Genomic DNA, 15,149 nt, shown 5'->3' with positions numbered 1-15,149 from the left:
AATAATGGTGGAGAAAATTTCATCCACCACCAAGATTCGAACCGGCTTACCTCGGAATCGAGCACCACAGTACAGGCGGTAACTGTGCAGTCACATTTACTTCTAACAAAATCGCCTGTTTCAGCTACAGCATTCACTCAGACCATAATATATATCCCACCACTGCGGAAACTAAGTTGTCGAGCAGTATGTCATTGTTACATCTCCGGACTTGTAGAGACGAATATGAAAAAAATAAAAAAGTCTGCCGGCCGGGGTGGCCGAGCGGTTCTAGGCGCTACAGTCGCTACGGTCGTACGTTCGAATCCTGCCTTGTGCATGGATGTTTTTGATGTCCTTAGGTTACTTAGGTTTAAGTAGTTCTAAGTTATAGGGAACTGATGACCACAGCAGTTAAGTCCCATAGTGCTCAGAGCCATTTGAACCATTTGAAAAATGTCTACTGGAAATCAATGCTTATAGCTGCTGTTTGAAATACAGATGGTTACTTTTTTGTTTTGTTTTCAGCTGGAAGAAAGAAGTGTCGTCGTGAAAGACGTTGAATGAAAAGTTACTGATTTAGTACGTACGGTACTGAGCATCATCATTATAGTGACCAAATAATTAGTAAAGTCGAACGTCTTAAATTCTTGGTAATGCGAACAAGTATGAAGACGAAACTTCCTGGTAGATTAAAATTGTGCACTGGGCCGGGACTCAAACCCGAGACTTTTGCCTTTCGCAGGAAGGTACTCTGCCGACTGAACTATCCAAGCACGATTCCCCCCACTCCACCAAGCCTACCTTCGTCCCCGCCGCACACCTCGCGGTTTTACTTCCGCCAGTACTTTTTCTACCTTCCAAACCTCACAGAAGTTCTCGTGTTTGCTAGACTACCACTCCTGGAAGAAAGGATACTGTGGAGAAAAGCTTCATAGTCACTGGTGTTAAAACGCGATAACTTGTTTGCCTGGTTAGCTTCTATTCCAGTACAGGGTATCTCCGATGGTGTCATATTTTTGGCCAGTCCCGCCTATAAACAAAGAATATTATTGGCGAGAAACTGCCTGTTAGAACTATCTGTAATATCAATTTGCGAGTTTCGTGAAGGCCGTTGTTTAAGCATCTTCAGATAGCGGCTCTACCATCTCTGAACATACGCGTTGCCGTCTGAGTATCAGTTGACGATATGGAATCATGCAAAAGAAACTACAGCACTCTCTATGCGAACAATCAACAGAAAAATTATTTGGACGTCATAAACACTTCATCTAGATCTGCATAATTATATACTCCGCAAGGTACCGTAAAAGCTGCGGGGAGGATGCCCTGTACCCAAGGGCACCCATACGATAGTTTGTAGAGGTTGGTGGTGGGGGAGAAAGACCTGGGGATATAGTGTATTTTTAGTATTTTGGAAGACGAATGGCGACTTGGAAGTAGGCATAAAAATTTGAAAGTCATCTTGTATCCCACTACAGTCACTCAACGACTACTCCTTCCTGTACACAACAGTATCATCAGGCAAACAACGGCAGATTGCTGCCCCCCCCCCCCCCACCCCCTGTCCCCGTAGCATTTATGTATATAGAAGATAATAGCGATCCTATCACACTTCCCAGGGGCCGTCCTGACGATACCCTTATCTGTGATGATTAACTGAGCCACTTGTGCACAAAGGTGTGCACTATGCTGCACGTTTCCAGTAAGCTTCCAGGAGAACTGAAAAATCTGAGTGATGATAAACCCTAGACTCTCAAACATAAATTGAAAGGCTTCCTTGAAGCACACTGATTTAACTTTGCACAGGAGTTTCTTTGCAGTCGTATAGAGATTTCCGCTGTAATGTGTTACATGTTTGCATATGCTACTGCAATTGTTTTTGTGTTATACATACATCATCATTTCATAAATTAAGTAGTGAATCATTCCAAGTTTTCTCATATGGTCCCACAGAAACTAAGAAGGAATAAAATAATAAAACGTGATGGACCTCATTCCTAATGAAAATAACACAAAATTTGTTGTATTCACATCGGGTCTCCACCCGAGACATCTCGTCACCTGGCCGCTATCTGCAGGTGAGTAGGCCGTCGCCTATCTCGTCGGACCTGAAATCAAACACGCCGCGGCGACTCCTTTATACACCGACCGTGGGTCCACCGCGCGTGCGCGAAAAAACTGCCCTCTAGCGACAGACACAACAGCGCACCCGGGGTGAAAGCTCGCGGAAACGATAAATCGATATTAAACACTACTGACAATTTTTGAAGACCGAGGCGGGGACGGTTGTTTCTTAATGTCATACAGAAAAGGGTTCAAACACTTACTTAAAGGATACCCCTTATCTCTGTTTATAACATTGTTAGATAGCGGGATATCAATAGCTTCTTTCAGTACATAGCCCCAACACAAGAACGCGGGGGCAACCACTTGTGTCCCATTGTACAACATTTTATGTCCTTCCGTAACACAATGTTCCGCCACCGCAGATTTTTCTGGCTCAAATAAACGCGTGTGTCGATGATGCTCCACGCAACGATTCCTTGACTGTACGAATTGTTTGTCCAATATAGACTTTCCCGCAATGGCAGGGAATCTTGTAGGCTCCGGGCTTTCTCAAACCTAAATCATCCTCCACTGAGAATATTAAATTTCTTTAAAATTCTACCTATTTTTGAAGATATGCTCCCCGCAAAAGGCAGAAATGCCACCGATTTACTTGTATCTTCCGTTGGTTCCCGAGAAGGTCCAATCTGTAGAGCATGACGGATCTGATTTTCAGTATAACCATTCTGCTTGAAAACAGCTTTTAGATGGTCCAGTTCCTGTGTCAAACTATCTGCATCAGAGATGGCGTAAGCTCTTTTCACCTCAGGGAAGAACGGTTAACAGATCCTCGTGCTCTTCGAACCTCGCAGCGTGCTGTGTGACACGTTGCATTGTCCTGCTTGTAGATACCATCTACATACATACTCCGCAATCCACCATACGGTGCTTGGCGGAGGGTACCTCGTACGACAACTAGCATCTTCTCTCTCTGTTCCACTCCCAAACAGAACGAGGGAAAAATGACTGCCTATATGCCTCTGTACGAGCACTAATCTCTCTTATCTTATCTTTGTGGTCTTTCCGCGAAATGTAAGTTGGCGGCAGTAAAATGGTACTGCAGTCAGCCTCAAATGCTGGTTCTCTAAATTTCCTCAGTAGAGATTCGCGAAAAGAACGCCTCCTTTTCTCTAGAGATTCCCACCCGTGTTCCTGAAGCATTTCCGTAACACTCACGTGATGATCAAACCTACCAGTAACAAATCTAGCAGCCCGCCTGTGAATTGCTTCTATGTCCTCCCTCAATCCGACCTGATAGGGATCCCAATCGCTCGAGCAGTACTCAAGAATAGGTCGTATTAGTGTTTTATAAGCGGTCTCCTTTACAGATGATCCACATCTTCCAAAATTCTACCAGTGAACAACTGCCATTACATGCTTGTCCCACCTCATATCGCTCTGCAATGTTACGCCCAAATATTTAATCGACGTGACTGTGTCAAGCGCTACACTACTAATAAGAGTATTCAAACATTACAGGATTCTTTTTCCTATTCATCTGCATTAATTTACATTTATCTATGTATATTTAGAGTTTGCTGCCATTCTTTACACCAATCACAAATCCTGTCCAAGTCATCTTGTATCCTCTTACAGTCACTCAACGACGACACCTTACCGTGCACCATAGCATCATCAGCAAACAGCCGCACATTGCTATCCATCCTATCCAAAAGATCATTTATGTGCTGAGGAAGAACCAAATTGCATGTAGGAGTGGACACGGTCCACAAGGATAGATGCATACTTGTATTGATCCACTGTGCCTTCCAGTATGACGAGATCATGCAGAGAATGCCACGAAAACGTTCCCTACACCATAACCTTGTTGCAAGATGTTTGCTTGTAGACATTACACGCCGCCTGTTGCCACTCAGTGGACGTTCGGTTGGGATATTGGTGTGCAAATTCCAGTCATCGAGGCTGATGAACAGTAGTCAGCATGGCTGCGTGAAACAGGCCCCTGCTGCGGAAGTTCATACGCAGCAACGTTTGCTGAACGGTCGTTGAGGAGTCACTGTAGGTAGCCCCTTGGTTCATCTGGGCGGTCAGCTGCTCAACAGCTCGACGTGTGTTCGCCCGTATGCATCTCCGCAGCATTCATCCACCACTGTCATCTATGGCCCGTGGTACACCACAGTTGTCTCGGCGCCCGTTTTTCGATAGCACCATTTTGCTATCCGCGGTATGCTTTAACAACGGCGGCAAGCGAACAGTTTATGAAAATAGGTGTTTCGGAAATATTTCCACCCCTGGCACCGAAAGCCAATGATCAAGCCGCTTTGTACGTTAGATAAGTCGCTTCGTTTACGTATTATGACAACGCGTGCACCATTTTCCGCGTCCTGCGACACAGTTTGTATTCCCTCCACTTCTAGTGCTGACACGTGACGTCTGTGAGTGGTTATTGGGCGTTGACGTCGGATATATATGTAATGGTCACACTGATGTGACAGGACCGTGTACTAGTGTTACATTCACTTTCTAAAGAAGTCATTGTATTACAGTACTTCATTCTTGTAATAACTAAATTTAAATTTTGATAAGGAGATGTCCAAGATGTGTGCGAAATCTTATGGGGCTTAACTGCTAAGGTCATCAGTCCCTAAGCTTACACACTACTTAACCTAAATTATCCTAAGGACAAACACACACACCCATGCCCGAGGGAGGACTCGAACCTCCGCAGGGACCAGCCGTACGGTCCAAGACTGCAGCGCCCCAGACCACTCGGCTAATCCCGCGCGGCGATAAGGAGATATGTATAAAGAAACTGACTAGGATGAGTGGCCATGTGTCTGTCAGAGCGACTGATATTTTTTCAGCTAAGAGGTTCAGGAGAAGTATCTTCGCTACTGTGAGCTGTACCTCCTTAATTGCTGTGTTGATGTTCATTTTTTTGCTTCTGCACCTAAGGTGAAGGGAGGAAGGAAGATAAGATTTAACTTCCCGGTGACATCGAGATTGTTCGAGACGGAACACAAGCTCGAATTGTTTCAAGGATGATGAAAGAAATCGGCCGCGCCCTTTCAAATGAACCATGCCGGCACTTTCCTGGAGGAATTCAGGGCAATCACGAAAAACCTAAATCTGGGAACGGGAATGAACCATTGTCTCTCCGAATGCGAACCCAGTGTACGAAAGACCGCGCCACCTCGTTCGGTAACTACGGCAAGGATCACCTTACTTTGCATCTAACAATCACAACGTGCGGTTATATCACGTTAATTTTTTAGTTTCATCAGATATTGGATGATGCATATGCCAGTCTGGTGTTGCTATGCAACTACACTCCTGGAAATTGAAATAAGAACACCGTGAATTCATTGTCCCAGAAAGGGGAAACTTTATTGACACATTCCTGGGGTCAGATACATCACATTATCACACTGACAGAACCACAGGCACATAGACACAGGCAACAGAGCATGCACAATGTCGGAACTAGTACAGTGTATATCCACCTTTCGCAGCAATGCAGGCTGCTATTCTCCCATGGAGACGATCGTAGAGATGCTGGATGTAGTCCTGTGGAACGGATTGCCATGCCATTTCCACCTGGCGCCTCAGTTGGACCAGCGTTCGTGCTGGACGTGCAGACCGCGTGAGACGACGCTTCATCCAGTCCCAAATATGCTCAATGGGGGACAGATACGGAGATCTTGCTGGCCAGGGTAGTTGACTTACACCTTCTAAAGCACGTTGGGTGGCACGGGATACATGCGGACGTGCATTGTCCTGTTGGAACAGCAAGTTCCCTTGCCGGTCTAGGAATGGTAGAACGATGGGTTCGATGACGGTTTGGATGTACCGTGCACTATTCAGTGTCCCCTCGACGATCACCAGAGGTGTACGGCCAGTGTAGGAGATCGCTCCCCACACCATGATGCCGGGTGTTGGCCCTGTGTGCCTTGGTCGTATGCAGTCCTGATTGTGGCGCTCACCTGCACGGCGCCAAACACGCATACGACCATCATTGGCACCAAGGCATAAGCGACTCTCATCGCTGAAGACGACACGTCTCCATTCGTCCCTCCATTCACGCCTGTCGCGACACCACTGGAAGCGGGCTGCACGATGTTGGGGCGTGAGCGGAAGACGGCCTAACGGTGTGCGGGACCGTAGCCCAGCTTCATGGAGACGGTTGCGAATGGTCCTCGCCGATACCCCAGGAGCAACAGTGTCCCTAATTTGCTGGGAAGTGGCGGTGCGGTCCCCTACGGCACTGCGTAGGATCCTACGGTCTTGGCGTGCATCCGTGCGTCGCTGCGGTCCGGTCCCAGGTCGACGGGCACGTGCACCTTCCCCCGACCACTGGCGACAACATCGATGTACTGTGGAGACCTCACGCCCCACGTGTTGAGCAATTCGGCGGTTCGTCCATGCGGCCTCCCGCATGCCCACTATACGCCCTCGCTCAAAGTCCGTCAACTGCATATGCGGTTCACGTCCACGCTGTCGCGGCATGCTACCAGTGTTAAAGACTGCGATGGAGCTCCGTATGCCACGGCAAACTGGCTGACACTGACGGCGGCGGTGCACAAATGCTGCGCAGCTAGCGCCATTCGACGGCCAACGCTGCGGTTTCTGGTGTGTCCGCTGTGTCGTGCGTGTGATCATTGCTTGTACAGCCCTCTCGCAGTGTCCGGAGCAAGTATGGTGGGTCTGACACACCGGTGTCAATGTGTTCTTTTTTCCATTTCCAGGAGTGTAGATTGGCAATGGCCACCTTCAGATTCCTATTTCCCTTAAGGTATCACTATTAAAATGAGAAAAAGAAAATATGTTCAGAGATTGCATGTGGGAAAGTGTCTCTCGCTTATACTGTCTTACAAAGATCGAGGATTTTATTGCAAAGATTGCAACCTTTTCACCGTAGGCTCCGTTTGTGACGTTAGCGGAAATATTCCTCTCAAACGACTGGTCGCAGGACCTCTGAAGACTTACTACGATCTGATTGGAGAAAGGGGGACTATTGTTACCCACCAGCAGAACAGGAATCTTCAGTGAGTTTTTGTAACAAGGAATATCTTCACCCCTAAGCTGTCATCAGCCTTTACTTAACTTACTACAGAGACGCCTGAGATGAGTATTATCGTAGCCATCGTCATACACAAGGCGTAAAGAAAACACTTACACGAAATTTTAGTGTTTATAAGAGATAAAAGAAACACACTTTAATGTGACAAAAAGTCACAAATTCACCGTCTCCCAGATAGGGGCAACCAGTTCTTCTGGAGTGTCTATCGTTGTCACGCTTCATCTCCCCCTACAAAAAGAAGTCAATGGGAGTGAGGTTGTGGCCACCGCAATGGTCCACCCCTTTCAATCCAAAAATTGGGGAAAATACTGTTTAAATGTTTTCTGTCATCAACGGCAATGCGTGGTGGGGCCATAATTGTTACCTGACTGTTAGCCGTACATTCTCTGATGCTTCCAGTAGTACTTTACGGAGGAAGATAGGGTAATTTACGTGTTGTGCAGAAGATACGGCCCAATCAAATGATCGTGAAAAATATCAGCCCACGCATTTGTGGTCAGCCTCTGCTAATGGTTGAACACACGAATTGCCTTATGAGTTTAATTCACACAGATTGATCGTACAGACATACCATCGTTTGACCGTTGCACAGATTCCTATGTGAAGGACATAAAAATAGGCATCCCTGGCATTGAGAAACAACTGAAAGAGTTAAAAACTAATCGATCGTTTATAGGGAGGGCAAAAGACCGGAGCCGCAGGGAGCAGACCAACAACCTTAACGTCGACTTGCTGCAGAATTTTTTAGCGTATTCTAAGTTCGAATGTAGTAAATTTCCCTGAGACAGAAGGGCTTCTGTACACAAATCAACACGGATATAGAAAGCATCGCTGGCGCTAAACTCAGTTTGCCCTTTTCTCGCATGACATTCTGCGAACAATGGATGAGGGGCAACAAGCAGGTTCCACATTCCTAGATTTCCGAACAATGTAAGATACAGTGCCGCGCTGCAGACTGTTAACGGATGACCCTGGCATACGGAACACGTTCTCAGATACGTGAGCAACTGCAAGTTTAAACTTCCACTGTGAATTTTGAAAAACTGCCATACAGAATACATTCAGCTATCCACCATCTTGTTTTCGAATCTTGTCAACAGTGACACAGCGAAAATTTAAAAGTGCAGTTTTTCCCAGTGCAGTTAATGGGGAAACCAGAAAAAGTAAGTGGAAATATATTGCACACACACACACACACACACACACACACACACACACAGTCTTCGGCAGAGAATAAAATGATGCTAATCACAATTTCACCAATGAAAAAGAACAACTGTAGCGCAAAATACAGGAAACCGCAACATGTGGCAACAAGGTAGATATAAAAAATATTTCTGGTATCAAATTTGTCAAAATGTTTTCTTAAAAATTGAAATTTCTGTATGCACATATCATAAAAAGCAATTTTCCTTTTATTTAACACAAAGAAAATAAAAGAAACCATTGGCGATACTGTAACTTCAGCAAAACGTGTCCGAATAAAAAGAAGAAAAAATTGTGTTTGCTCAAGAGGGAACACATTCAAAAACAAATTTATTTTTAAACAAACACAAACACAAAAGTGAGCCTTAATCTCAAAATGAATACCCTTATACTCATAGCAGTCGTAATTATTAAACACTAATAAGTCTTTTTAGGCCTGGCGAGTCATTCGAGCTATGAGATTAACAACAATGACTGTAATGGTCAAGACATTTCTTAATCTTCGGTTGACTAAACCAGATATTCACTCCAGTAACTCTATTACCTGTTACTGTCTGATAAGGATGTTCTCATATCAAAAATCATCCGCTGTAGGCCCCAGGTGAAACTATGATGTCTTTCTGGAGACAGTGAACAAAAATATGCGCATCATAAGCACCACAAAATTAAATGAGACTCTAAATTACAGCTTAAGCCCCCCGCATAACACTACGTTACGTTAGTCATATTCCATGGACACTATGGAGAGGGGTGCCCAGGATGTGGAAATAAATTAAGGATGTGTATTTCAGAGCAATACAATGAAATGATTGAAAGTTATGAAATATTAGTGTATTGTAGTGCTAAAATGAGTTATAATGCAATTGAGCCGCGACAAGCCAATCCCGATCTTACACTTCCCATTTTTAATAAGCATTAAAGTAGTATTTAGACAGGTCAATTTACTTTTAATTCGAGTTATGAGATGAACAACAATGATTGTAAAGGCCAAGACATATTTTAATCTTCTTCTCTATACTCTAATTGGGTTTCTGTGCATATAATGGTAGATATTTCGCTTCTGTGAGCCGATGTTTTGCAAAAGCTAGCAGTTAGACAGACCACGGGACACTAGCCGAGATGACCCATTGTGGTACTCACTAGGGGCCAGGGGTGACTTGTGAACACTTCCACTGCTCTGTGTTTGTAAAGAACTCACCGACCGGAGGTACGTCGTGTTGACGCCAGCCGAAAGTGGCAGCTATGCTGCCAGAAATATTGTTTTGGCTCGGCGTCGCTCTGGTGCCAGTAGCAAATTTTTCCCTCGTGCTTCAAAAAACAGTGCACAGTGCGAGAGCCCAGCAGAACGCTAACAACAGTCACCTGTGGAAACTCGTCCCGGCAAATAAATGGCCCTTTTACAGCTAGGCCATAGCATCAGAGCACTTTCTGTAGAAGGCATTGCACTTGCCCAGTGAATTCCCAGAAAGCAGGTGGAAGGGGGACCCTTTCTCTCCCGAAAGCAACCAAACTATTTAGTCTCATTCCCTGTGTTTTTCACCACTTGGTTGAAAGTACGTTGTGACAAACAGACGCCAACACCTGTGGCGAGGGCGAGATTTTTTCCACCCATGGACAATAAAAAAACGCGGTGGATCTTCTTAAAACAGCTAGAGGGGAAGGACGGGGTGGCAGGAGCCGTTTTCTGAATTTTTGTATGCGGAAAGGCCGTGCATTGGTAGAATGAAGAAACGAGACGATGACGTAGGCTTGCGAGTCCGAAAGTCTCGGAACGGCGCAAGCGAAAAGCCAGCTATTTGGAGAATCATTTTACATAGTTTTTGGTAGGAGAAAATCAGTAACATAACAATTACGCCACTGGTTAAAGCTGGGCGAACTTTTTCTCATTGGTGAACTATTTTTAGACACAAATTCTGAGAAGAGCAGATGCATTCTAACTCACTCAATGGCAGAGAAACGAAGATGGCACACTTACGGGCAGAGATCCAAAGACTCCTTGGTGCTAGTGAGGTAGCCTGAATTGGCAGACGAATTCTGTTTGCATCCATCTGCACCATTTCCAGTTTAGTCGCCACCACACAACAATTACGGTGAGAATATCTAGCGGCAACAGTTGGTTAGGACGGAACGAAGTTAATAATTTCCCATACTTCAGTAATTTCACATAGTCCCATCCTCGACCGAGTGGACAGATATTGCTACATATTTAATTTCATTTCTCTTTTCGGTACAATAGCACAATCACTGTTATCGACTTGCGGCTATTTTGTGCTGAATTAATATCTTAGGAAGTTGATTATCACTGACCCTGTTTCCTTGTCAGATAAATTTGCCGATCTTATCAACGTTTATTATAGTTTAATTTTCTTTATTATGTGCTCAACCAAATTCTGTGTAATGTTCTTATTAGTTTTAAGAGATTCTGCGAAGATACTCTTCAGTAGAATGGAAGGGATTATCCATAAGATAATTAAGGCTTAAATTCCACCTCATTACTCACCAGACATAGAATATGTTATACCGCGTTGTTGAATACGTGTGTACCCATGTATCTGCCTCCTTCCTGTACGAATGTTAAACCCTTGATGTCTTTGGAGAGGTTGCTTTTGGTCCTAATACTATATCCACGCTTTAAAATAATTTTTGTGAAAAGGGAAATGTTGGTAATGACAGAGGAGGTCTTAGAGATGGAATATTTGTTCTGCTGGCAAACGACGGGGAAGGGGAAGGAAAAAAGCGAAAAGTATCCAAAGAAACTATCGCAGCATTCAGGTGTGATTTGGGGAAGCAGTCTGAAGCTTAGAGTTGCATGGCTGGAGGGGGATGTGAACGACGCTACTGAAATAGACAGGTTCACTAGCTTAATCTCTGTGCCACTTCTTCCTAGTTTGGCGATGGAATTAGACAGGTCATCAGGTGGTATCCTTGCAGCCTGACCATTTATAAGATGTAAGACCCTCAATGCTCGTCTTCCTGAAGAATTAACGTACAGAGGGAAAGTAGAGCCGTTCCTATCAGTGTATTGTTTATTGTACGTAAAATATAAACTTTCACGCTCGGAAAAGTCGCAGTTAATAAAATGTTGCGGGTTATTATGCCGTGGTCAAATGGATTTCACATTAAAACCCAACGTTTCGTTCCCATCGCCGGAGGGCATTTTCAAGGGGTTTCGTAGCTTGTTTGAAGCGAGCTAGGGTGTGAATCGGACATTCAAAGAAGCTATGACCCTCCTTGAAAATGTCATCCGCAGATGGGGACGAAACGTTGGGTTTTAATGTGAAATACTTTAGACCACGGCATAATAACCTAGGACATTTTATTAATTATGTAATTATGTATTTATTCATTCATGAAGTTCCGTGATATCATCTGATCCGAAGCTACTTAGTCATAGAACGAGTCTGTACATAGTTTACAGAAAGTTTAATGGAAAATTTATAAACATGAATTTTATTGGACCTCCTTTGCAAATGGAGCTAATACAAGTACATAGATTAGTAGGACGAACTGATTCTTTTAATTAGCCTTGGGGAAATGCAATTAATAAGAGTGTCTGTTCTTTACATAAAGTTTTCTGTGGTGGAGATTAGATGGTTCTCTGCACCTGAAATAAGTTTTTAGATCCTCAGGCAGAATGTTTCTAAAATAACTGAATGCACTGATTTGATAATCACGGATTAGAGGAAAATCGTACAGAGTAAGATATACCTTGTTGTTCGCTAATGGTTGGTAGTTAGTGTTTAACGTCCCGTCGACAACGAGGTTATTAGAGAGGGAGTGCAAGCTCGGGTTAGGGAAGGATTGGGAAGGAAATCGACCGTGCCCTTTCAAAGGAACCATCCCAGCATTTACCTGAAACGATTTAGGGAAATCACGGAAAACCTAAATCAGGATGGCTGGAGACGGGATTGAACCGTCGTCCTCCCGAATGCGAGTCCAGTGTGCTAACCACTGCACCACCTCGCTCGGTTTGTTCGCTAATGGTCGGCAACTGGTGGACAGTACGCGAAATCGAACTTCGGTTTAGGGTTCCTAGTTGCTCGAACAGTTTCCAGCAATTTGTCCTTCCGTGAGTTACCTATCCTCTTTGACAGCATTAAATGATCTAAGAAAATCAATATCTTTTTTCACCTTATGTAGTTTTATTTATCTTGCAAGCATCTGTCTATCAAATGTTGTTGACGATTATATCAAATGTTTCGGCCTCTATGTACTGGGAATCCAAGCAAAGCTGATCCCAATGCACTCTCCGGAATAATTCATTATGCATATTGTCTTTGGCGCACAGGGCGCACGGTATTTCCCAAACGGTTAAGGACAAAATACGAAAAAGATTGTGAGTGAGTACACAAAATAAATAACATATTGGAGAGAAAACCACTGCGAAGAGCTCCTGTACAGAATAGGAGCAGTATAGTAGAAGAAAACAGTCCGACCCTCATGGTTAGCCATGCGCGTTAGCACATCGCTTCCGGGATTCGCGGAGGCTAGTCGGGGTCTGCTCGAATCCGCCCGCCAGGTTAACAAAGAGGGCCGGTGTGCCGGCCAGATTCGATTTAGTTTTTATGTGGTTTTTCACGTCCGATTAGGTGACTACCGTAGACCCCACCTCCCGCTTCACCTACATGATTTCGGGAACGTGCTCATACTTCCCCGTTGGATAACACTAGACACAGACAGATTGGGTACACAAATTCGGTCCCTGTAGGAAAGAAGGAGGGGTGGCATCAGGAAGCGTATCCGGACATCCTCCACCACTAATATTACCAAATCTGGCAGATCATGCTGATTCCGTGAACATACGGGTAAGGCCAGGAGACGAAGAAAAGGAGGCTACAAGGAAAACTAAGGTACTAGACCGAGGTGAAGCTGGATTTTGGAAGCGATATTCACGATTTTTTCAATAAATAACATACTAATTACAAAACTGACTATAGACTTTTGTTGTACACCCTTAAGATTGTATTAATTATTTTTAAGTAAAAAACTTGCACCCAGAAAATACTACACAACATCGACATAAGGCCTTCGCGGAATGTAACGGCAGTTGGTGGAAGCTATGTACGCCGCAATTTTCCACTTAGAAAAAAATTTCAAAAACTGATTATATTGTCTAACGTAGTACGTAGTGATATTAAAAAAAACTGGTTTTTGACGAAATGGTGGCACTCTGAAATAAAAGTCTGTTTTCGACAAAAAAGTCGCTATAAAAACGTGCACCAAAAATCTAAATTAAAGTATATCGTAGAAAATCCTTTGTACTACAGCAGCAAAACGGCGACTCACAAGTCACAAAAAGATATAATGTAATTGCATGTATATTTCATGTGCTATAGCTCCCGAAAACTGTAAAAATGTTGTTTTGAGAAAACAATCGTTTAAAGTTTCAACTTGTGTTTGTTAATATTGAAACTGAACAAATGTTTAATCGGTAATGCCTGCACCGAACAGTTGGCCTTTTTTCACCGATGTCGAAACACTCTCATTTTGACGAAATTATATCGATTAACAGGCTTCCGCTTGCACATCGAAGCATTTTTTTTTTTTGCACGACTAGGATTGGTTTTTGAACTTATCCATCCGTATACATACTCTTGTTAGTCATTTTCAAGCACTCGCATTTACTTCACATAGTAAACTAGCAAAATGACAAGTTACACAGACGCAGGACAAGCACGTGCTTCCAGACCGTTTACCGTAAACGAATCACGTTACAAAAGAAAATCTTGTTGAGAATATCATTTTAGTTGGTACTAATGCCCTATGTGATACTATGCAAAACTAACAGGTCCCCTATTCCGTCAGTAACTATTATAGTTTTACATCGGTTGCATTCGACCGCTCGGATGAGCCAGACCCCTGTGTAGTAAATCGCTGTTGTAACATATTTATGGCACATTTTCTGTGAGCGAATCTCAAAAATAGACTCAACATTTTAACCAATAAAAATGAGGCTAAAAATATTTCTGCCCTGGTCCACCCTCTTAAGCTAGGATTTGAAGACTCGGAGTTTACTATTCAGTTCTTTCATTTCTGGTGGAAGCCTACTGAAAATGAATCCGGTGGATTGGTGCACACCTTTCTGTACAGTGCTGAAGGAAGTGTTAACGCCGGCCGCGGTGGTCTAGCGGTTCTAGGCACTCAGTCCGGAACCGCGCGACTGCTACGGTCGCAGGTTCGAATCCTGCCTCGGGCGTGGATGTGTGTGATGTCCTTAGGTTAGTTAGGTTTAAGTAGTTATAAGTTCTAGGGGACTGATGACCACAGATGTTAAGTCCCATAGTGCTCAGAGCCATTTGAACCATTTTTTTAAAGTGTTAACCACGTACAAATCGTTTTTCTATCTAGTGTTCAGTGAATGAACGTCGCAGTTTCTCCTGAATGAGCCAGTACTGTCAACGACGAACTCCATGAGGCAGGATATGTACAGGAGTGGTAGAGACACCTGAACAACAACTTACAAGAAGTTTGCGGACTGAAACGGCAGATTTTCCTGATCTCACTTTTCTGGGCTGAGCATAATCTTGCTGAGTGCACAGAGTTATCCAGAAATATGATACCATAGTAGATAATAGAATGACAGTGATCGAAGTAAACGAGCTTGGCGTTTCAGTGTCAGAGACGGTGGAAATTATTCTTGTAATGAAGGTAGTAGCATATATTTACTGCACAAGAGCTTGAACGAGATACTTCCAAGAAAGCTTTTCTTCTGCTTTCAGCCCTAATAATTTAAAATGGTTCATCTTCACTGACTGTTTGACCACCAAGTGACAGTAAAATTTCCATTTTACAAGAGTTCAGTGTCCGAAACTAT

General features: G+C 43.8%; 1 non-coding gene across 1 annotated transcript; it reads right to left on the bottom strand.

Moving 5' to 3' along the window:
* Positions 1–12,228: 12,228 nt before the first annotated feature.
* Trnaa-cgc (transfer RNA alanine (anticodon CGC)) lies at positions 12,229–12,301 on the bottom strand. Its single transcript has one exon. It is a non-coding gene; the product is annotated as a tRNA-Ala (tRNA).
* Between the last annotated feature and the right edge of the window lie 2,848 nt (positions 12,302–15,149).

Source organism: Schistocerca gregaria, chromosome X, assembly GCF_023897955.1.
Source record: "Schistocerca gregaria isolate iqSchGreg1 chromosome X, iqSchGreg1.2, whole genome shotgun sequence".
In the NCBI taxonomy this organism is placed as follows: Eukaryota; Metazoa; Arthropoda; class Insecta; order Orthoptera; family Acrididae; genus Schistocerca; species Schistocerca gregaria.
Note: the sequence above shows the minus strand (reverse complement) of the source record. Positions and strands in the feature narration are given on the sequence as shown.